Here is a 23,094-nt window from a genome sequence, read left to right as displayed (position 1 = left end):
AAACAAATACAATCCAGGCTGGATTTATCCTTGAAGCAAAGTGTATAGCAATAGCTGAAGGAAAGAAGCTAAAGTCGAAATTTCTGTGGGGGTGACAAATACACTCTTGGGAGATGATGAGGGTGTGAGGGAAAAGAGAAATGTTTTATTAAAAAAAAAAAGAAAAAGAAAGAAAAAACATAGTTATGTCTCCCATCAGATTGCATACTGGTATTATTCTGAATCACAAAAGAAACTCATGAGTAGAAAACACAACAGTATTTGATGTCACTCTAGATGCGTATGCAAAGTATTCTTTTTCCCATGTATTAAATATTTCATCAAATTCCTACAAAATGTAACTAATATAAATATTTACTTTTACAAAGGGTCAAGTGGACAAAATGTAATTCTCCCAGAAGGAAACCAGATGTTTAGTATCTTCAAAGTGATGTTTGTGCTGATAAAAGCAGTAGCTAATCTTTCTTTCAGGGGTTGAAGTTCAGGCTACAGTTTCTTTTACTGAACAGCTATGTATCAAATTCTCCGATGAGTATCTGCCTCAACAGAAAAAGTATTTTTAGATTTCTGAAAGATTTTGTTTTGTGTGCAAAGTAGTCAATGCACAAACTAAAGAGCCTTCTTTGATCATTTTGTAAAACAATCAGCAGTCCTGCTACAAGTCACCTACTGCTGGTCACCTACCATTTTTAGCTCAGGAGGAAAGCTGTCACATCCATTCCCAAAGCCAGGATTCCATAATACCTACATTTTAACAAACTTCTATATAGCAAATGGAATATACTAAGTCTCACAAATACTCAGGTTTTTATTATGAGTCATGCAAGAGGTGCAATTCTATGCACTACACTGATGCACTACAGTGTTTCTTAAAACTTACCATACATATTAACAGTGCCCCTTTAACAGAATTTCCAAAAATGAACAAATAGATTTAAACAGATTCTATGGGGGTTTTCCTGTATTACTTGGCTGGTGCCATGACTAATATTTAGCTACAACTTAATGCTTGCCAACAGATGCAAGATAAGACTGAAACCCTATGAGAATAGGCTAAAAGCCTTTGGAGGCATGAACAGATTCTCTGTATCTCATTCAGAAAGCAAAAGGATTATTTAATTGCTTAAATTACCCTTAGACAAGCCTTTAAAAAAAAAAAACAGCAGTGACATAAGTTTAACCTTGACTATGCTGGATCATTACACAGTTAATTACTCTACACAGTCCACAAATTTATAGTGCAGGTGGAAATCAGACCCAAGAAGGGGGTCACACTTTGATACCCATTCTGCCAACACACTAAGTGCATATGTGCCACTGGGACATAACTGCAGTATGACTGATTTATGGTATCATCAGCTTTGTATTCAACTATGTTACTGTTCATCTACAACACTATGTTCTTGCTCACTTTTCCGATCTCTAGTGGCCATGTGCACCTGTTATTTGAAAAACCTGTTTAATCTAAAAGAGGCTGTAAGCCTCCAGGCTAAACAGCATCTTATGGATGCAAAGTTGTACATCTCAACACCTCCTCTGTTAAGTGATGGAGATGCTCTCGTAAGAGGACATGGGCAGAGAAGATTTTGGTACAGCAAATGACAAAAAAGGACTGGAGAAAAAAAAAAAAAAACAAACACAACCCACACACTATTTTATCTAACACACATCAGAAACTCCAAAGAAAGAGGGCAGTGCTGCCCAGTGTACTAATTTTAGTCAACCAGCTTCATCCAAGCTCAACATAAACACTGTCAGTTTAAGTACCAAAATATTTAGCTTGTGCAAAAACAGAGTACTGGCACCTTTCTTACAAGAAATGCTGCAATTAAACATAATAAATGGGAAAAGGAAGACTCAAAGGAAAACAAACTAAGTGGTGGGGACTCTGATTTACAGAGCTTTCAGTTCTCATGTTCACATTTTTCCCACACACCTTGTGATGCAAGAGAGAGCAAAAAGGTTTCCTGTAGACACTCTTGGGGGTTTGCACATCCCACTTCCACTTGCTTCTTTATGATACAAGTCAGAAAGACAAAAAAGCATGGTTGGTATGATGCACAGGACAAGTAGTGATACACTGCACTACCACCCTGTGCTTATTTCACCCAGCTGCTTTCCTGGCCTCCCTCAATTATTTCCCCAGACATCTGTCTTCTCCACCTTCAACCTTCAAGTCCCCTTCTGCGCTCATGCCAGATCCTTTCCTAACTTCGTTGCTCATCAGTTCCCCAAACTCGCTTCCCTGAGGTCTGTAAAGCCAGGTATGGATCTTCCCCGGCTCTGTCCCAGGAAAAAGCACACCCGAGCCCTCCAGGCCTCAGCTCTCCTGGGAGTTGTACAACACAGCAAGCAAAAGACGGTCAAGCAGGAGATGAACAACAATGCCACAGACTGAAAAACTGCATCCTAGAAACTGTAGTGGTAGCGTGAATGTTTCAGCTTTCATACCCTGGCTACGTATGCTATTTTGTTTCTCCCTTTCCCCAGCAGAAGCCATTTCCAGTGTGATTTTGGAGCATTACATCTACCGTGCAGGGAACGCACTCCGAAGACAGGACTCTTTACCTATCCCCGACGATCAAAATACAGTACACCCCTGAAACTTTTGCAATTCATTTATTTTTTTTTTTTTCTAAAATATAAACAAGTAGTTCTGTCCCAGCTTGCAGCTTGTTTTTCTGCTCTGGCTACACCTGTGACAAAGGAACAATACCGTCACATGTCACCCATATCCCCCCTGTTAACTAGTCCCTAACAGAAAAAAAAAAAAAAGTAGTCTTCAAGACAGTATCACTGCTGCACAGGATGCTCGACAGAAAACAACAGATGTGCTATAATCACTACTGCCCATTCGTTTCCTTTATGTCAGAAAGAAAGCAGCAGTCATCAATTAAGAACTCCTATCTACTGGCCACAAAAGGAAGCATACACTTTTCCTTGATCATTTGACCGTAACAATAGGAGATGGCAGTGGGGAAGGACTGACCACTGAGCAAGCAAAGGGGGAATACAGGGGTGAATGAGCTTGTCTTTGGGGATTTTATTTTTTTTTTTTTAAACTAAAGGTACATTTAAGAATTCATGTTCAACAGTTTAACGTACCAAAAAAAAAAATCAAAAGAATCCTTTGACCACAGAATATACAAAATCCTAATTATGCTATTACTGAATTTGTCCAGACAATTCTTTTCACTGAATCTTTTCACAGCTGAAAACATGAAACACATGAACTAATAAGAAAATTAAGCACCATCTGGACAAAATGGTTTTTTTAAACAGTTATCATGATTTTTATAAAACTGTTAGCCTAAATGCAGTAAGTGTTTAGACATTCAGTAGGTCACTGGCAAGTTATTTGTATTTATATTTTGAGAAATCTAGTCAGATCTGTGCATACCTGTGTTAAACATCACATTTACCGGTCAGCTTTTCTATAGTGAAGTAGAAAGACAGGTTTCATAAAACCATCAACAATAAACAACCCTAAAGATTCACTTCACATTGTTTCTCTTTTAGCCTGGCTATAATCAGCTGCAAAAGATTTGGGGGGAACTTATGAAAATTTTCTAGCCTTAATTATGGTATTAGACCCTAATCTAGTATGCTAAATTAAGCCCTGAATATTCCCATGGATACTAATGCAACTGCACTAATAACCTAGTAGGCACTTTCTGCAATAAAAAAGCTTTTACAGGCCTTCATATTGCAACTGAAACCCTATTCTTGCACTATACCTTTGCTCCATTGCATACCAAAAATAGACCAGACTTAAAGAAAACCTCACACAAGGGCATGCATCATTCTTTCCACCCCCACACAGTTTTGCAAGCCCTCATACCATTAAAGACCTGGCCTAAACAAAGCAATCAGTGACGCACAGATCCTCGAGAAATTTTTGTTTGTTTTTTAAATATGTATTGGCTTTTAGCATAAACACACTGTGTATTAAAACTCATTCTCAATTGTTAGAACATGCAGATTGATGTGATATTTCCTCCTCTGCTACAGCAGATGTACTGATTTTAAGAGTTGCTCGAGCTCATTTTCATTAATTCTTTCCAAGGATTACTGTATTCTAAACAGCACTTTATTGAAACAATTAAAAGCACACAATGTTGTTAGACAAGTCACATGAATAACAAAAATATAAAACAAATTTCATAAATTGTCTGCCCCATGCCCCCAAAGCAATTCCAGAAAGAAAACATTCTTAAAACTTCCAGATTTAATTCTGGAACGTGAAGTAAATTTGCCAAAATTACTAATAGTTATTTGCTACAGAGTTAACATCCATCCCTAAAAGCTGTATCTGTCCAAACCATTAAGATATCCCTTTTACAGAACACCACTCATTATACTTTAATTTCATGGGACAATGAAAGAAAACTAATTCCTTACTAAATACATTTCATCTAGCCCTTGAATGAATATCCATTCAGTTGAAACATTTCCACATGCTCTAGTTTTGTTGATATGATATTCTGTAACACTGTAAACTATATGCTTGTCTGCCATGTATCCCAAAGAATTTTAGGAAATCCTCTGCTTCTTAGGATGTGTATAAGCCCTGTTGTCTCAGCTTTCAGGAAAGAAGTTATTAAGTCTGACAGTCTCATTCAGCTTTTCTGTTCATCATGCAAGCATATTAAAATCACCACAACTCAAAATCAGGGCCAAGCGGCACATTTGAAACAAAATGGAAATCAGGGGGAAGGGAGAGAATTTGTGCAAGTAATTCACTTCCTAAGGTCACAAGGCCAATACTTAATGGGCATTCTGATATGCATAAATTTCAAGCTAAATAAGACAATTTGCTGTGTGGGGCCTGGGATCGCACAACCCAGCCTCCATAACTGTGGAGGAAAAAAATATGCTAGTAATTAACCAATCATCAAATAATAGAGGCAACTAGTGTACTGAATTTAAGTCACGCCTTTTTTGTTGTTGTTAACATATGTTAAAACATGCAACGTTATTCAAATCAAAACTGCAACACTATTCAAATTCCAGTTACTATTTTTAGAAGAATTCCTGGTCTTACCTCTCTCAGCCTCTGCAAAATGCTTTCCTGCCCACAGAGACTGTTACCCTTTGGATCCACAGGAAAGATCTCTCTAATGTTTATCAGATGTAAGCTTCAGCTGAATGCTAAGCAATTCCACTAGCGCCTATCTATTAAGGCTATGCAATCTCAAAATATTGGAAGTGCCAATACTTAGTGGAAGCTGCCACTCTCCTAAAATTGTGTTAATATTTGAACACAACTGGATCATCAATACATACTACAAAAATATATTAAAAACCCTATCACCAAAAGTATAAAATACATATTATGAGAGTGTCCTAAAATAGCACATTAGTATTCCCTTTGCAGCTCACAGAAGCCGGAGTGGCAATTAACATTTTTTTTAATTGAACCATACTATACTGATTTCAGCATTAGATGTTCTATCTGAAAGCAGTGAAATAGGTTATTTATAAGTCAATGAGTTTTTTCCAAATACCAGTGCTCGTGCAGTTACCAACAAAGCCCATCACTGAATGCCCACTTTCTTCAAAGAGAAGAAAAGACTCCTTTGGGTTGGCACTGAGACTGAGACATTTATAATAAAGGAGGAAAAGGAGGGAAAAAGGGACCCTGCCTAAAGCCATCTTCTTGATTAACATATACTGGAAAATCTCAAACAACCCGTATCATGAAGGAGTTGGACTCGATGATCCTTGTGAGCCCCTTCTGACTCAGGATATTCTATGATTCTGTGAAGATCTTCTGGAATGTCAATTTGGTTTAGATAGTGAAACAAATGAAGTTGCCTACTCTAATCAAGAGACACTTCCTTGACATCTAAATCTGCTTTTCCCTGTTATCTGAAGTTCTTCAGGTCCTGCAGGACCTTCGGGTAGTAAGAGTACATAAAGAAAATTAAACCCCTAAAAAAATAAACTCAGAAAGAACAAACAATTTCTTCTCAAAATGATATAAGCAATATTAGAAATCTCTGCAGAACACAGATGTCACAGATCTTCCAAGCCCCATACTCCACATAATTACAAGACCATTCCTTCACCATAAAAATGGCACTTCTACCTCCAAAAGGATGGAGGAGTCAAACAACTTACCAAAACTTTAGCTACAGATCTTTAGCAAAAATTGAGTTACTGAAACAGATGCTAAAATTGCAGACTTGCTATAACCACAACAAAACTGCAGACCTGCTATAACTGCTTAGGTGCCTCAAAATTTTGATTTTATTAGCATAAAACCCCACTTGCATGCCCATGAATAAAACCCACCATCTTGGCTTACATCTCTGACCTAAAGGTACATAGACTTCTTGTACATAGACTTCTTTGGGATTTGCATATTAAGCAGTCCCACAGTTAACTTGGAGTATTTTCACTGAATGCCAATATTCAGCTCAGCCAGAGGCACAAACGTGATCTCCTTGCTTATAAAAAGAAAATAATAATGATAATATGTACTTGGTAGAGCACTCACCAAAAGAAATCGCTGTTAGATTAGGCAAGGAGGCAAAGTGGAATCAATTTTCCTCTCTTCTGTTCAAGCTATGGCATTCTGTAAAAGGAGGACAACAGTTATGGAATTAGAGAAAAGACAAAACAGAGCACAACTCTAACCCGCTAAGGAAGATGTGCCGTATGCACCTGAAGCCACCCTCCCAGCGCTGCCTTTGCATTTCGCCTTAGAGAAACTGAATAAAATGTAGCATGGGCTGAATCTGGTTCAGACAGACTAAAAGGTATTAGGTTTTGAATAGGAATTAGACACTAATGTGATTCTGAAAATCCCATTACCACCTCTGTGAATACCTACCTACCTACGTGTTGTTAAAATCTAGTAGAAACAGATTATCTGAGGTTACAGTCTAAGTCTGCATCAGAGCAGGAAAGTGTTCTCAAATTCCCAAGATCTAAACTCTGAAAGCTTCAGGCCACACTGCTTCTAGAAATTGTTATCACAGATTTTAAACCTAATTATCTTTAATGCCTGGAAACCCCTATCCAATGAGCCACCCACTTTCCTGCTGAGCAATATAAGGACACATCAGTAGATGTTAAGCAAATCAGTTGCATTAGTTATTTCCTAGCACCTGTCTGGTAGCGGCATCTGATCTAGCTATTTTCAAAGGATCAACAAGGAATGAATCCAAATGAAAATACCATTTTGGCTAGCACTTAACAAAACGCAACTGTTTTGATCGGTGGTAGAATGATGGTTGGAGCAGATGATCTTGGAGGTCTTTTCTAACTTTAATGACTCCGTGATTCTACGATACAGCTGTGATGCATCTCTTTCTAGCAAAAGTTATTAACTTGAAACCTTCAGAACCACAGATTTCTTGATTTAAACTTATTTCTTTTGCTAAATTTAAAATCCTTCCCAGCTTCAAAATATTATTCAGAAGGTCAACCAAAAATCAAACATGGACACCTTTGTTTTAAAATTATTATTTTCATTTCTCTAAAACACGGGCTATGTTTGCCTCTTCTGGCGCACATCAAGATTAATTTGTCTCACCTCTCCTTCATAGCTATTTCTGTGCTATGGACTCAGCCAGACACGACAGGGAAGAACCCAAAGAACAGAACATCAAATGTTCTCACTCTGAACTTTCAGGTAGCTACTGAATGTAAGACTGGATTTAAAAGATTTTTTTTTCTTTTTTTTTTTTTTTCTTTTTAATATCACCATAAGGCATGTTTATATACTTGGAGTGGAAACAGCGCGCATTCAGCTGCAATTGATTTCCTGTATGGCAAAATACCTCAGGCATTCAGCTGGCTGGGAACATTACAGAGGCCTCTCACCATTACCAGGTTTTTGGGACTAAGATGCTCTGCCCAATGCCTGTTCTTATGCCAGAATAAACAGAATTCCAGCCGGGTGTCCAAGTTAATTTGGTCTAGGGGAACCAAACCATAAACAGGCAAGATTTTAAACTAAAAATCCATTTAAAAAATATTGGTCTACTTTCAACTTAAACAGTAATACAATCAATTCAATCTTGCTAATGTGGCATGATGTTCATCTCTACTTTCTTTTTAAAGTACAAAAACACTGCTCCATCTGAGAGATGCTTTTTTATTATTATTATTTAAATTAAATATCAACACTTTTCCCCCCCACCCAATTGCTACATTTACAATGATAAACACACTCTACATGGAAACTTTATCAATTTCAAAAGGTTGATTTTTTGCCCCATCACTGAGTGACAATTATATTTACAGGTGTGTTTTTTTTTTTTTTTTACAGCATTTAGTTTTTCTCCATTTGTAACCAAGTACATAGAATAGCCTCCACTAACACTTCTATGAATCTGCAGAAGGGAACATATGAGTAGTCTTACTAGCTTCCTGTGATTAGACTGCAACAGTTGTAACATTCAAATGCCCGACTACCTTCCTGTACCTCAGACTGTAAATTAAGCGAAACCAAAATACAGCATGAGCTGTAATTACCATGCTACTTTCCATTCAGTCTGTGCAAGTTCCCTTATTCTCAAACCCTCCAGAGGCAAAGGACCCCATTTCAATTGCTAGAGAAAGTAGTTTCTTTAAGAACCGTAGACAGAGCCAGACTATCAACACATAAGAAGTAGCAATAACCATGACCATTTAAATACATACACACAAGAGTGTGCGCAGATAAGGAAACCAGGCAAACCTGGAAGAAACCTAAATTTTCTATGGTGGCACTCTAGTTTAATAAAAGTTTCATCCACAACAGCTTCTTAGTTCCCAATTAAAATAATTGACCCAATGCAAAAAGACATTCTCTAAATTCTGGAGCACCCAACAGCTTTTCAAAGCCTTTGGATTGATGACTTCTGGCAGGGTCCTACAGTCGCTTATGAACCAACTGAAGCACAAGCTTTTGGACACTACGGAGAGATCTTCTATCAACCTCCTTTAACTTTTTCAAAAACGTTTTCTACAGGTGTTGTCTTTTTCTTTCAGATTTTCCTGTCATATAGAAAGATAAATATATTTTTCATTATGTGAAGTTTTTGACCAATTAGGTTGAATATAAGGTTTATTTCTCAAACATCAGTGTAGGAGTATAACACACTGTTGCACTAGAAGCACTATCACAAGGAAAACATGTGCAGGTCCACTAAAAGAAATTGATTAACCAAATATATTGTCATTTGTTCTATAATTTCTATTTTATCTGGGGGGAAAAAAAAGCATGCTTTAAAATTGCCTTAGCTGTTCCAAAAATACATCATAACTATTAATAAAAAACTTTGTTTTCCGAATCATTTTTAGAAGATACATAGGATTCAAGTTGTTATTAACAGATGTATCTAGAAAAGCATGCGAGTATCAGTTTAAGCTAAAAATCTTACTGGAGTGTTAAAAATGTAAAAGAAGCCTTGCACAGGACCCAAGTTAAGCAGAACCTACATTCAGCTATAGAAATCTGAAGAAACTTATATTCAGATATAGTCACATTTCAGTTGATTTGAATGATTTGACTGTAAAACAGTGAAATTTCCAGGTGGCAGAATGTAACATTAAATGAAAAGTCCAGAAATCAGAAAAGTATCTTTCAAAACCCAGTTAAATTAAACTTCTCTTTCTGGGTATACTCCAGAGGCAACCAAAATAACTTTCAGTAACAAGACAGGTGGCTTATTGCTTTTTTCTTGGGATTCTTTAGGAAAGCTGAGGTTAAGATCCCAAAAAGTGACACAAAACCCTTTCGTGCTACATACTAATGGTCCATGACTGAGGTGCTGACTGAAAGGCTAATATTATCACTGTACTCCAGCAAACTGGCTTCCTCAAACAAATAAATATGGTTTTGAGTCTCAAAATCTCTGCTCTTCAAGGACTTCCCTGTCCTGTTTCTGCTACGGGAAAAGACAAAAGCAAGTGAAAGCCACCCCACTACGTATCATTGCATTCCACGAACTTACCAGTAGGAGCGACCCAGATCTGCTTTAATTACAAGTATTAAATCATCCCTGCTCTCACCTGGTCCCCAACCATACTAAATTTTATCTCGTATTCAAACGATTCTATCCTTAATGCTTGGATAGTATTGTGTATTCAACATAATAAACCATCGTCAATATAGACTGTATCATTTTAAAACAAGTACCTGTGCCAAACAATTCCACACAAACCTGACAAGAAAATTACTTGCAGAACTTCACATTTGTTAGACAGCAAACCACTGTGCAGGTTTCATCACCAACAACTACGACTAAACTAAGAATTTATTGGGCATGATTATTACGGAGTTACATGCCAGTACTTATAGCCCAACTTTCCTAGCCAAGGAAAGCAGTTTGCCTATTACAGCATCAAGGGAAGGCCACATACTGTAGTACCTTCTTGTTGCATGATGTAACTGTGATGAATGGACAGAAGATCTGCCACTTCCCAGAGAACCAGATTTATTCCACATGCAATCACCTGAGAGCTTTCCCAGATGTATTAAGCTAATTGCATGAGCTAAGTATATGCAGCCTTCCTACCTCACAGCAGTGAGCAACACAAAGGTGGAGTTGCGTGAGAATGTCAACAGCTAAGAGTGAACCCTTGCCAGAACTCCTACAGATCACTTCTTGCGTGACCTCAAACTGTCCCAAGGAAGGAAGTCAGTGTTTGGCAGGTATGGCATACACAAGTAACTCTGACCCAACTACCAAAACTAATCATCTGCTGATAAGGCTCAATGTTTGTAACTAGCAAACAAGAGAAACCAACCCAGTACACGTTTCTGAAATTGTCAGAAAACAGGCATAACCAATCCTTTATTAAAATCAAAAAGAACTCTTCATGCAGCAAAGTCATCAATTTAAAGAACAAAAGGGGAGAAAAAAAAAAAAACATAGAGTGAGCAGACCCCTCATCACTATAACACAGTGGCAATGAAGAGGCATTCAGTCCGTCCTGGCACCCTTATCTCTCCTTAAGCTTCAACAGCCGTGTGATGCACACAGCCAGGGTGGGTAGATGCGTCCATCAGGTATGTACAGAAAAGCTATCCCCTAGAGATGAAACACACTGCAAAGCAGCAGACCTTCAGGTGACAAAAGCTGACAACCATCTTTCTTATGAAGACATCATGGTTTTGTTTTCCAGAATTCTTCCTTGCAAAGCAGGCACAGCTCCTACCCTATCCAAACAGCATGCAGTGCCATGCGGAAGAAACCCTTTCTTCATGCCCCAGCAGTACGTAACTGATACTTGATATAGCAGGTAGATGTTCGATGATATATTAAGGGGTTTCCCTGGAAATCTGGGAGAAACTCACAAGGTTAAGTGAGTGCAAGGTTTGGAGGAGGAGATAGTGGAGAAGATACCATCCTACCACAGAAGAGAACAGACTTCACAACATGACCGACCTGATAAGGTAAGGATAAAGCTAATTCAGCGAGGAGTGTGGCAAGTTAGCCAGTCTGTCTGCAGGACAGACAGCAACCTTCTCCGGTGGCAGGAGCACAAAATGACCACCATAGATCACATCAGAGATTTATGACTTGTGTCTCATCTAACATGAGGGAGGCTGACAATTATCAGAGAAGACTGAAAGGAAAGATTACAAACATCATACGCTGTTGGTGTGTAAGGGAGGGCAAGCTGTCTCCCCAAATGCACTCATGACTCATTAAAAACACTTTTCCCTCCCATTCAAATAGGCTAAGTCTGCTGATTCTTCAGAGGAATTAGGTGTTTCTGCAACAGACTAAAGTCTATGTTGACATCATTCAGGTACTAAGGTATGACAGCTCTCTGAGCAACACCACAAGGTATGTTATCAGGATAATGAAAAGGAACTGTGAAGTAAACAGTGACGAAGGTTTACAACCTCTGGAGTTGCAGCATGACAATCTCAGCAGCAACAAACCTGCTTGCAAGTTAAATTGATGTTTCCATTCATATCAACTTGGTTACAGTTTAAAAAGTGAGTAGGAAACTTTGTGCATGCTGAAGTGATAAAGAAGATAAGAGACTTGCATAATCACTAGTTCTATGTTTCCCTCATATATTTTCAAAATAATTCTCAAAGAATTAATTGTAATTTCTCCTTCATATCAATCAATTCCTGTGTTAAGGAACCAAAGCACTGTGTTAGTCTAGATCGAAGTGCCATAGATCAGTGACAGCAGCAGCAACCAAGCAGTTCTGCCACTGTTTATTTCTTATTTCTGAAATGCTTTGGAACCCCATCTATGAACCTGGCCTCACTGTGATATGCAAAACAAATACAAAAGTAAGAAAAAGAAAAAAAAATGAAAAACAACAAGTTCATACGGGTAGGTAAGAATCACAACAAAGCTGCAGCAGACACTAGCTAATTTTAGGGTACATGGGGGGGAGTGTAAATATTGGTCAATACTTTAAGAAAAGTTATTTTATAGGCAGTTAGCAAAGACAAACTTGCCTGTGTTTACAGATAACTCCACCTAACACGAGTGGAAGCATGGGAGAAAGATTTTGAACATAGTCTGTATCGTTTGTACTAAGAGATAGGGACTATTAACGTGGACTGATTTAAGGCAGAGACTTTAACCTTGAAATGCACACCCAGATGACAATGCTGAAAAGTTGTCAGCCATAACAGTGAAAGGAAGCTGGCTGTTACACTGTCCCCAGCGTTGCTTAGAGCAATCTAAACAACCTTCCCTTCCTAATCTGGGCATCAAGGTTTCATCTACAACAGCTCTGAGTAAGCCACTGGGCAGGTGATTCAACAAGCGGTCCCACAAAACCCTTTTACCCCTGCTCAGTGCTTCCAGTGAGAGGATGCATGCACCCCATCAGCAGAAAACATTAACCGCATGATACAAGTGCCTGGGGCATGATCCTGAAATGTCTGAATGGATAAGAACGCTCAAATACTTCAACGTTAACATTCATTAAGTCAGATTTTAAAACATCTGGGCAGGGCTCACATGCAAGTTTCTACAGAACGCATGCTTACAGGAAGAGGCTTGGCACCACTTCTAGTCTGAAATTCAATGACAGAGCAGCCAAGCAAGACTTATAGGATTCAAAGATAATTAGTACTGTTTAGGAGTCAACTTTGCAAGGGAAACAGCTGCCAGCCCAAGATATACCTGTTGATTACACCTATAAAACGTACGTGTAACTTCCACTGGCATAACCACCCACGGTCCTGTGGAGGACTAGGAAGCAGGCCTACTGGAACTCATACCGTGGAAGAAAGAAAGAAACCAAGTCATGAGCATCAAGTTTCTGTCCCAGATAAGATTTTTGAACTGCTGTCCTGCTCCGTATTTTCACAGCAAGGCTCTGCATCATGATCAGTGAGAACATAGCCAGTGACCACCCCAAACGCAGGTCTTGCAGAAGGCACTCCAGTCAACAGCTGACAGCGGTCTGAAGCAGCCTTTAAGTGCTTGGACAGCTGCTTCTTTCAGGCCTCCTCAGCAGCTTTTCCCTCAATTTCCTTCCCCAGTCCACCCTGACTAGGCCCCTCTTTTCCTGCACCTGCAATCGTGTTTGCAGTTGAATCTATTTTAGGCCAAGTAAGTTCATAAAAGCTCAACTTGGTGAATCAGATAAGGCAGACCTATTTGATACAACAGCCATATATAGAAAAATGTTTTATATCCTTAAAGGGTCTTGAGAAACTGTTAGCGCTATGAGCTAGTTTGTTACACACACTCTTTTGGAAATGGAATTAACACAAACAGCCTTCTCTGAAATTTCAAGTTATTTATTTAATCTGTTCACATTCATCTGTTGTATTCTTAACCACATGCACAAAAAGTGTACCCAGCACCTCCAATCATAACTGTTGCCACTGCGCTGCTGATACAATCAAGACTGACTTTCCTTCTTTACTCGCTCCGCTCCCATTCCCCCCCCCCTCAGTTCTGCAGTTCCACCCATTTGTTCTCATCTGTGATGTTTTCATCGGGGAATTTCAGTTCTTCTTTCAAAGAGAAGTTCCTGTGTATTACAGTTAAAACAAAAGAACTGGAAAGTATGAATTTATTAGGTTTAAAACACTAAAATAACTGAAAAATACTACAAGATTAACAGCTAGTAAACCAAACGCACAAGTTTGAGAAGTCTGAGCCATGACTGGGGTTGGGGGAGGGAAGAAAACTGGGTTTGGTGATGCTGCACAGCTCTTCCAAAGGTTTTGGTCCATTTCCAAGAACGAGCAGATTAATCAACAAGTAAATGAGCATCTATTAGAAGTGCTTAGAAAAGCATATTTTATAAAGAGGTGAAAAAAAAAAACAAAAAAAAACTATGAGTTCCATGTCATCCCATCCTCTGCATTCTCAGTTTACAAGAATAATGCTTTTTTCCACTCTTTTCCTCATTGCCAGTTCCACAAACTAAAGCTCTCTGTGTAACCACAGCAATGCAGGTTCTGAAAGCTAAGCATTCAGCAACACCTCTGCAAGTCCTTTTGCTACTCCAGACTGTGCTGAGGGCTGCAATAATTCTCTGTTGGTTGGTTTGGTGTCTTTTTTCCCCTCTCCCAACTCTGTAAAATGGAAATGCTGTTTAGAATAAGTAGTAGTAAGACATCTTCATCATCCCCATGAGCAAAAGTTACAGATCATTCTGAGAGGACTGCCACACATAATCACAACTACTCCATATGTATTCATTAGTAGACTTTACATTAACTTTTTTTAAATATGTTTTTACTGTACCTTTTCTAGTTAAGATACCTTTGTGCTGTGTTTGGCCCTCTAAGAAGTTTAAGTCAATGTAACTTAAAGCCATTAATGTTTCAATAAAATGTGTATGATTGTTGTATTTGCCAGAACAATCATCCTTTTCAACACATGAGTGAATATAAAAGAGAATGGACATCAGAAAAATTCCTTTGTAGTAACTTAGAACTGCCATGGCTTTATAGATGTCAAATCCAAGAAATGATTCCCAGAGTCCTTTAAATGGGTTCATCACCAAATTGGATGTTTTGATTATTTCCTGACCCAGTGTATCTGACCCTATGGACATGGGGTGCGTGAAAGAGCCACGCTGAGCATCTCCAATTGCCACCCAGCAGCGTGGCCTCTCTCCACTTCGTGACCATGAGGATGGCCAAGATTTGCAGCTCTGGCTTGGCAGGGGAGAGATTTGGCCCAGCCAAGCAAGTGCTGAGGTGGCAACATGTATGAAAGCAGTAAACAAATAAATGCAAATCATCTCTTCAAGGAGTCTTTGACATACTTTGATACTTTTAGCTTTAGCCTTTTAGATAATAATAATAAATTTAACTAATAATCAGGACACACAAGAAGGGTACCAAGAACTCAGTCTGCCCGTTCCAGAGCTTTTCTGCTAAGCACAGTTCATACCAAGACCTCAAATTCAACAACTTCAGACCCAAAGTATGCCACTGGACAGTTAGCTTGTATTCTCACATCCTGCCCAAGAAAGAGGGAAAACACATTAGCAGATGTTCTGAAATCACTAGAGCTTCCAAAAAATGAAGTTCACTATTTGAAGATTTCCAAAGCCACACATCATTAACTTTCACCCTTCACTAAAAAATCAGAACTGTCTTTGCAAGACGTTTTCAAGACTACAGCTTACAAATCAATTTGATTATGCACCCACATTTTCTATTTCTGAAAACAACAAGAAAAATGACACATTAACACCTCACGTGGCAATCATAACCTGCCTTTGCAGGGATACACTCACTCATATGGCCACAGGTCAACATTGTTTACCTAGCACTCCGCAGACTTGTGGGAAAAAGACAGCATTCCAGTAAATGAACACATTCAAAACTGAACCATTTTATCAGAGCATCTTGCATCGTTCCCATTTGTCAACTTGAGAACATAGAGAAGTAGAGAGTCAAAGCTGAACAGCAAAGCTTCGGGATGAACCAGAGAACAATACCAATATTCACTGAGAGGCTGATCTCGAACTGCCCTCTCATATTTTCAAGACAAGCACCCTATTAATAAATTTTCTAACCTTAGCATAACTCTTATGTTTTCCTCTCAAAGCACCCCCACACATATTGGTGAAGAGCTCTCAAAATTAAGACAACTGCATGTCACAGGCACCAGAAAGAGTTTTAAATAAATCTCAAAGAAGTTATATATTGTGCCTTGCCAACCACAGTGAATTACATAGCCAGGAGTTGCTACTGCCAGATTTAGCTTTGTACGAGCTAACAGGATTCCTTTATAAATTTAGCTAGAGGCACAGGCAACAAACGCTTGTGGAAATTTGAACTGCAGCTCTCAAGCTGCAAAGATTGTTCCCTCCAAGAATGAAACGGTAGCAAAGGAAGACTATTAGCAGGATCCCATTACACAGCTTTCAAAACACCTCTAAGTCATCAGGATCTCTAGGCAGCATTATAAATACCGAAATTATCAGCAAGCAACACGAAAAGAAAAAAAAGCAAGGCCACAGCTGTTTCTGTGTCTCAGTTAGTAACTTGGGGGGGGCAGTGGGGGGGAGCCAAGCAAAGATTGTTAGCTGTACGTTCAGCTGGCTTCGAAGTTTGTTTCGGGTCCTCTTCCCTCATGCCCGGAGCGCTGTTACTTGTGAAGGAAGGAAATGAGAGCCTTGGGGTTGTCAACACCGGCTGAGGGATGAGGTCCGAAGGGCTTCCCATTCAGCAAGGAGGACAAGGGCTGTGACACACAGCCTGCAAAGCAGGGGAAGGATGGGGACGGGAGATGGGGAAACACATCCGTGGTTCTGCTGGACACCGGGACACTGCTCTGCCGCCTCTCTCTCCTCTTCCCACCCCAGGATAAACATCCTTGATACTTAATGATAAGACCAATCATACTTTTAACCCCCTCTGGGCCACAGTCACCACATCCCGATGAACGTTACTTTAAAGCATCAAAACTCTTAGAGACAGTTTCCCCAAAGACACAGGTTTGGCAAAACACCTGTGTAAAACCAGAAAAGCCAAGCAGTTTCTGCGTGCATTAGAGGGAGCACCTCCTTCCCCAAAAACCCCCAAAAAGCACCCGACAAAGCCTTGCGACCTCGCCTAAGCCCGGAGCCCCCAAGCAGAGCGCAGGCGTGCGCCCGATGCCCCCCTTTCTCCCCGCCGGGGCCGGGGGCTGCCCGGGGGCTGGGGTGCCCCCCCAAAAAAACCTTTGGGTGTCCCCCAGCGACCAGCAGCCAGCCGGAGCCCCGCCGAGAGCAGCGCACGGAGCAGCAGGGAGAGGGGCGGGGGGGCGGCTCGCACAAAGGCTGCGGACACAATGGGGGCAGGCGGCGGGGCCGGGGGAAGGGGATGGGGACGGCCCTAAGGGGGGGGGGGGGCTGCAGGCGCCTCGACGACCACCGGGACCCCCCCCCCAACCCGGGGGTCGCCCCCCCACCTCCAGCGCTTACCGGCAGCCCCTCGCCCTCCGGTGCCCCCCTCCCGTTCACACTCGGGGCGCAGGGGCTTCGGGCGGGGGTCTCCCCGTCGGTGCCTCCCCCTCGCAGCGCTCCGCGGCCGTGCCTCGGCTCCCTCCGTGCGCTCCGGCTCCGGGCAGCGGCTTAATCCCCAAACTTCCTCCTCCTCCTCCTCCTCCTCCCGTGCGGGCAGGGGACTCGGCGGAGCTCCCCTCCTCCATGCAGCTCCCGCAGCCCAGCCGCTGCCTCGGCCCCTCCCCGGGGAGGCCCGGCCCGGCCCCGGGCCGCAGCTGACTCCGCTCCCCTTTTCCTCTCCTCCACCCCCCCGGAGGCTGGGGGAGAGAAGAAAGATTAAGCGCCTGGACTTACTCCTGGAGCCCGGCCAAGGCGAGCAGTCAAATTACAGCCCCGGGAAGAAGAAGAGAGGAAAAAGGAGAGGAAGAGAGAAAAAAAATAATAATAATGATAAAAAAAATCGGCTACCGTTTTCACGCACGGAGCAAGCGCTCCCCTTTCAGCCTCGCCGCCGGCTCCTCTCCGGCACGGCAGGTTTGCCGTTCGCTGCTCCAGTGCCCCGCGTCCTTACCAGCGGCTTGGAGCTCCCGTAAATGAGCTAAAACGGCCAAAACGTGCAAGAGGCGGGTCAGCGCCGAAATACGGCCCGTAAAAAGCAAATTCAGAGAGGTTTTGGAGATTACATCTGCCCCCCCGCCAGTCTGCGTGGCCACCTCCTGTGAGAAGGTGAGCCCGAGCTACCTTTAAATTACAGCTGTGAAGGTTGTGTAAGACATGCCCTAAGAAAGAAGCTGCTTAAATAAATCCTGAATTCTTCATACACTCGGCTGTCCCCATCCTTCTGGCCCCTAACAAAATACACGTTTTCTTGTAAAAACCTTGCTCTGGGCTTTGCATTGCCCTGCTGCTTTTGTTCTGTAGCACAGTCTCTCCCTCCACTCGTGATAATACAGAGCACATGGGGTGTGAGGCAATTTGGGAGGTTAGAATAGCTCAAAGTTTTAAGATGTCAAAACAAGTAATTACAGCAGTAACTCAGTAAACCAGGAAGTTTCGGCGTTTGCCCTCATCTTACCTGTTCCCATCAGATTCCTTCAAAAAACTGCTCTGGCAAGGTCTGTTCCTGTCCCATTAATTTAAAAGCTCAGAGCTCCTTCCCAACATCCACGCGGCGTATGTTTCAGACCAGTGCTGAATTTTAAAAGCTCGACACATTTACAAATTCATTCTGGCCGCATTTCAAACCAAAGGTTCGCATTAAATAAAGTGGGAATAAATCAGCTTATCAACTGAAGAATAAAAACAAAAACCCTCAACTGCCTTAGTGGCAGCCATTCTAAGTAATATTTATTCAGAAATAATATGTATTTACGTTGCACAATTAGAGCACAGTTATGACTGAGGGGTAAGTCCCGGCCCACCTCTCCTTCCTTGTGAACTGTCCCTGTCCTATCAGACAGGGAAGGCAGACCGTGGGAACCCCGGGCTCCACAGTGAATGTTCTAGAACAGTGCTCCACAAAATGGCTGCAGAGGGCAAGCGTGGAAAAGGCGAGACAGCCTGGATATGAGGGGTGTCTCCACTCACCCCAGCCCAGGGGTTGTGACCTCCTGCAACACATCGCTGCTCCGCATCTGAATTCGGCACCCGACTGGGATGTCCTTAGCTCACCACACTCTGCCCTTGATCTGGGGACAAAAATTTGGCCTTCATTCACACACCACAAAATAAAAAAATAAAATCACTCATGAAATAACTAGGAGAGAAATATCTGGAAGTCTTCCCCACCGGGAGAATCAAGGAATGTTTTTCCTTTATGAACAGATCTCTCAAAGATGATAGTAAAGCAAACTACTGGTTAATGCATTTAACTTGGGCCAAATTAAAACGAATGAAAATGCACGCACATCCCCAAATGGGAAATGCAAGAACAAAACCCCCAAACCACTCGGTATTCCGAGTCCCTTTAAGAAACTGCACAGCCCCTGCAAATATGTTTTAAAGGCCTGACATGATCTGTTCCATATGGAGTTTGTTTTCTCTCAGTGCTGTGACTAACAGGAAAAATCTTCAAGAAGAGAAGCCTCTTCCTCTTTCCCCATCCTTTTACCTCCCTCTCCCCAAAGGACTGACCGTGAGCCAGTCTGGTTTCTGTTGGCTCGTGCTAAAAATAGTGCTCCCGCGGACGGACCAAATACCTCCAGTTTTATGTTGACGGGCGGACAGAATATGATCGTTGTTGCAGAAAGAATGAAGGAGGTTTAAAGGTCAGGCTTTACAGCGCTGTAATACAAACCGGTGCACTGGGAGAACCACTCCTTTTTGGAGGAATTACGCAGACGGACGGGCTGTGAGAACCCTTATCTCTGAAGGCACTCCGGGCGACTACTGTGAAAAGGCCCAGATAACCTGCGCATGAGTAACAAAGAAGCTGCAGGCAGGTGAACCTTTCGCCCAGGTGTTTCCCCTGTAACTGGACGCAGGTGGCACACGTGAGGGACAGCAGTGCCAGCAATGGGGGCTCCTGACCAGTTTGCCCAGTTACCCTCTTGCACAGGCAAGAGGCAAGCCTCTGCTCCCCCACCTCCTGCAGCTTTTTTGGCATGCAAGGGTGTCTCTCACTCATACCTGCTCCTTCATGCCACAGGACCTCTGCCTTCCTCTCCTCACGCAACATGGGATCCAGCTCCTCATCCCGGTCCCTTCCACTGCCCCCAGCGGGAATTACCCGTGTGCAGGAACCTGTGCCCATCATCAGCCCCCATCTTCCGCACAGGGGGTAAGGACTTGCCTTCGGGTACCACCTGAAAGCGGTTTGCTGACTACAGTTGGGGATTTGTAGCCTAATTTTTTTTTCCCTGTTTGGGATTTTTCCTTTCTTCTGAAAGGTCTGCTTATACCAAGTCTACCAGAAGGTTTATATACATATATTTGATCTCAGACACAGCATTTCCTTACGTCATCAGCACTGAATTGCACTAATCACTGTGCTGTTCTCCTTTTGGCTGTGACTCAGCAGAACTCCACGCAGTGCTTTTAAACGTATGGAAATCTGTGTCACTTCAGAGCTGCTGACTGATGACGAATGTCAGCAATCACTTGAGGACAAGCCCAAGTTTATTCATTCTGTGTTAGAATTTTTTGGGAAAAAAAAAACCCTTCCCTGCAAAAGCAGAAAACTGCTATTCATTAAGGCACCTCACAAAGAGAAGACAAAAAGGCACACCACAGACTGCCAGTTAAGGGAGGATCTGCAGAAGCGAGCAGCTGCATCCATGCCATGCACACAGGTGTACAACAGGAAAATGGATGTAGTCTTAAACTGGGCACCCCCCAGTCAGCCTAAGTCAAAAAAAAACATCTGCAACGTGCTTCTTGCCTAGCATCCAAATTAATTATTCCACCCACAGTACAATTTAATTGGCAGGCGCAGGTACACTTGTTTTCTTTGGAAAACTTATTATTAAGCGTGTTGATTTTTTTTTAAGAGCTATGCCCCTGCTTAATAGAACATGCTCTTTCATTTATACTAATGCCAAGGAGCACTCAACCATTCCAGTAATTAGATGTTCCAGTCAAATCATTAATATCAAATAAAATGCCTACTTTATGCCTGTGTCCTGCAGGTATTTAAGTACCTCCAAGTTGATGACATAGCTGTGTGAAAAAAATTGGAAGCGTGTTTAAGTCTTTATAGTAACAGCTGCTAAAGCTTTTAATCAGACACTGCAAAGTTCAGAATTTCTTACTCCCAATCTTAGTATGAAATTTAAATGGAAGTACTTTAAATACAAGATATCTCTGCATGACACTTGCCTTGAGACAGTGCATGTACAGAATGGGAGATGATGAGGTTTAGTGGTTACAAGTATGAGCACTGTCAACATAAGAAAATAACAAGAGATTGTACAGAAGGAATTAACTGAACTTAATCTTTCTAGGGAGAGGGCTTGGTTCCTCCTTTGGGAACGTTTCCATGCAGAAGTAAACATCTTTGAGATCACTTGCTTTCCCATGTAGTGCTATTGCTTAGATCCTCCACAAATGCAACTGTATTTCATAAAAAGGCACGCAAGCCAGCTGCAGCTTTTACAAAATATACTTCTGGTAAACTCCAAAGCTAGCACAATTATGTTGTCAGCTCAGGCCTCAGATTCTTACAAGTCTTGGTCCTTAAGCACAACCTCCACGTTGTTATGCTTTCTCAAGCTTTTTGCTAGACAAAACATTCTAAATTTCCCACCCGTTCTCCTCCAGAAGGCTTTTCTGCTGGCTTGTTCCCTGAAAACATTTTCATCTACAGCCTTAAAAACAAAAACCCTGTTTCAATCTTACAAGGACTCATCTCTTTCCCCATGCATTTTTCTTTAGAACATCTTAGGTTTTGCGGTTGGGACTGAGCAGTAACTTCCAGCATCACGGACAAGGACAGCCTTCGGTCTCCCTGCTCTGGAAGAAAGTCACCATTATCTCCACGCTCCTCGTATCAAAGGCACCAGGTAAGGGTGAGCCACTGCATCTCCTCCAGGATGCTCCCTCCTTTTGTCTTGAGAAGACGCTCAAAATCAGGCTGGACTAGGATCCCAGTCATTCCCTCTTCCCTGTTCAGACAGGCTTTCTGGGCATGTAGGAGGTGTTTGTTTCTCAAAACTCAGCTGCCTCTTTTTAAGCTTAAATATGTTATTCAGGAAGAGATGTCACAAGGAGGCTTTTGGTTTGTGTGTTTGATTTAGGGGCTGTAAGATCATGCCCTATAAAAGTATTTTTTTCATCTTGCATGCTTTGTGGTGAGTCCGCATGCACAAAAAGCAGGATCAAGTCTGAGGCCATAAGAACCCAACAAAGAGTACATAAGAATTGCTTCAAGCTGCAACCAGGAGTTACTTTTCAACATTGCTAATGCAGGTTGCTCAGATGGCAGATGGGCTCATCTGATTACAGGAATCCGCTTCAACTTAAAGGAAACTCCTTAAAACACATAACCACTGGTGTCTTCTGGCTCATCCAGGTTATTAAAAGAACTTTTACCACTTAAATGAGTATCTTGCGGTTCTCTACTTTCAGCTGCACCTTTTAAAGCACAATGCTCCACAATAATTAGTCTAATTGTTTTAAACTACCATCTGAGTAATGAGTAATAACTTTTTTTTTTTTAAGCAATATTCAGCCTCCAGCTAACTTCTCAGAGATCCCCAACCATTCCCTCCTGTATTTCTTCACTTAAGCACAAGTGGCCTGAGGTTCTCCCTTGCATTTAGCCCCTGGTTTGCCCCCATCAGAGTGACCCTGAAGCAGGCAGTTTGTAAGCTGACCCAGCACAGGGCAATTTTCTGGGCACAGAAGGGAAAGGATCCCAAGGGGCAGATTTGCAAGAGGGAGCCGAGAGGACTGTAAGCTCCTTTGCTGTATCACCGCCTAGTGCAGTAGACATTCCCAATCCTGTATCAGGCAACTGCTGTGCCACTGATTAGCTATCTCAATCCTCACAAAAGCTGCATCCCATGCTGTCCTAAGCTAATACTGCAGGGAAAAAAACGTCTTGAGGAAAGACTTTCCCATGTCTTAGTGAATTGTAGGAGCAGAAAAAGCCAATCAGGTCACTGGTAGCTGGCATAATTTATCACAGCCCTTAGGCGAGTCTAAATTACATCGAACAACTCATGCTCAGACACTGCAGACAGGTCAGAGGAAGGTGATATATCAGATGCTATC

General features: G+C 41.7%; 1 protein-coding gene across 13 annotated transcripts in view; it reads right to left on the bottom strand.

Annotated features, from left to right (window-relative positions):
• The window catches only part of PLEKHG1 (pleckstrin homology and RhoGEF domain containing G1), a 161,149-nt gene that overhangs the window by 117,717 nt on the left and 20,338 nt on the right, over positions 1-23,094 (bottom strand). For 2 of the 13 annotated variants that reach the window (XM_080587980.1, XM_080587975.1), the window contains exons 1-2: positions 17,362-17,666; positions 6,503-6,580 (exon numbers count right to left, since the gene is read on the bottom strand). The exons of 2 other annotated variants lie outside the window; for them this stretch is intronic. The gene's annotated coding sequence lies outside the window, so the exon portion shown is untranslated. Of the gene's footprint in view, positions 1-6,502; positions 6,581-17,361; positions 17,667-17,850; positions 18,083-18,969; positions 19,041-19,678; positions 19,867-21,717; positions 22,586-23,094 lie in introns of those variants that run through there. 9 more of the 13 variants (XM_080587987.1, XM_080587977.1, XM_080587986.1 and 6 more) reach the window with 7 other exon arrangements.

Source organism: Anser brachyrhynchus, assembly GCF_964034855.1.
Source record: "Anser brachyrhynchus genome assembly, chromosome: 3".
Classification (NCBI taxonomy): Eukaryota; Metazoa; Chordata; class Aves; order Anseriformes; family Anatidae; genus Anser; species Anser brachyrhynchus.
The sequence above is the reverse complement of the archived record's forward strand: the minus strand, read 5'-3'. Positions and strand labels throughout refer to the sequence as shown.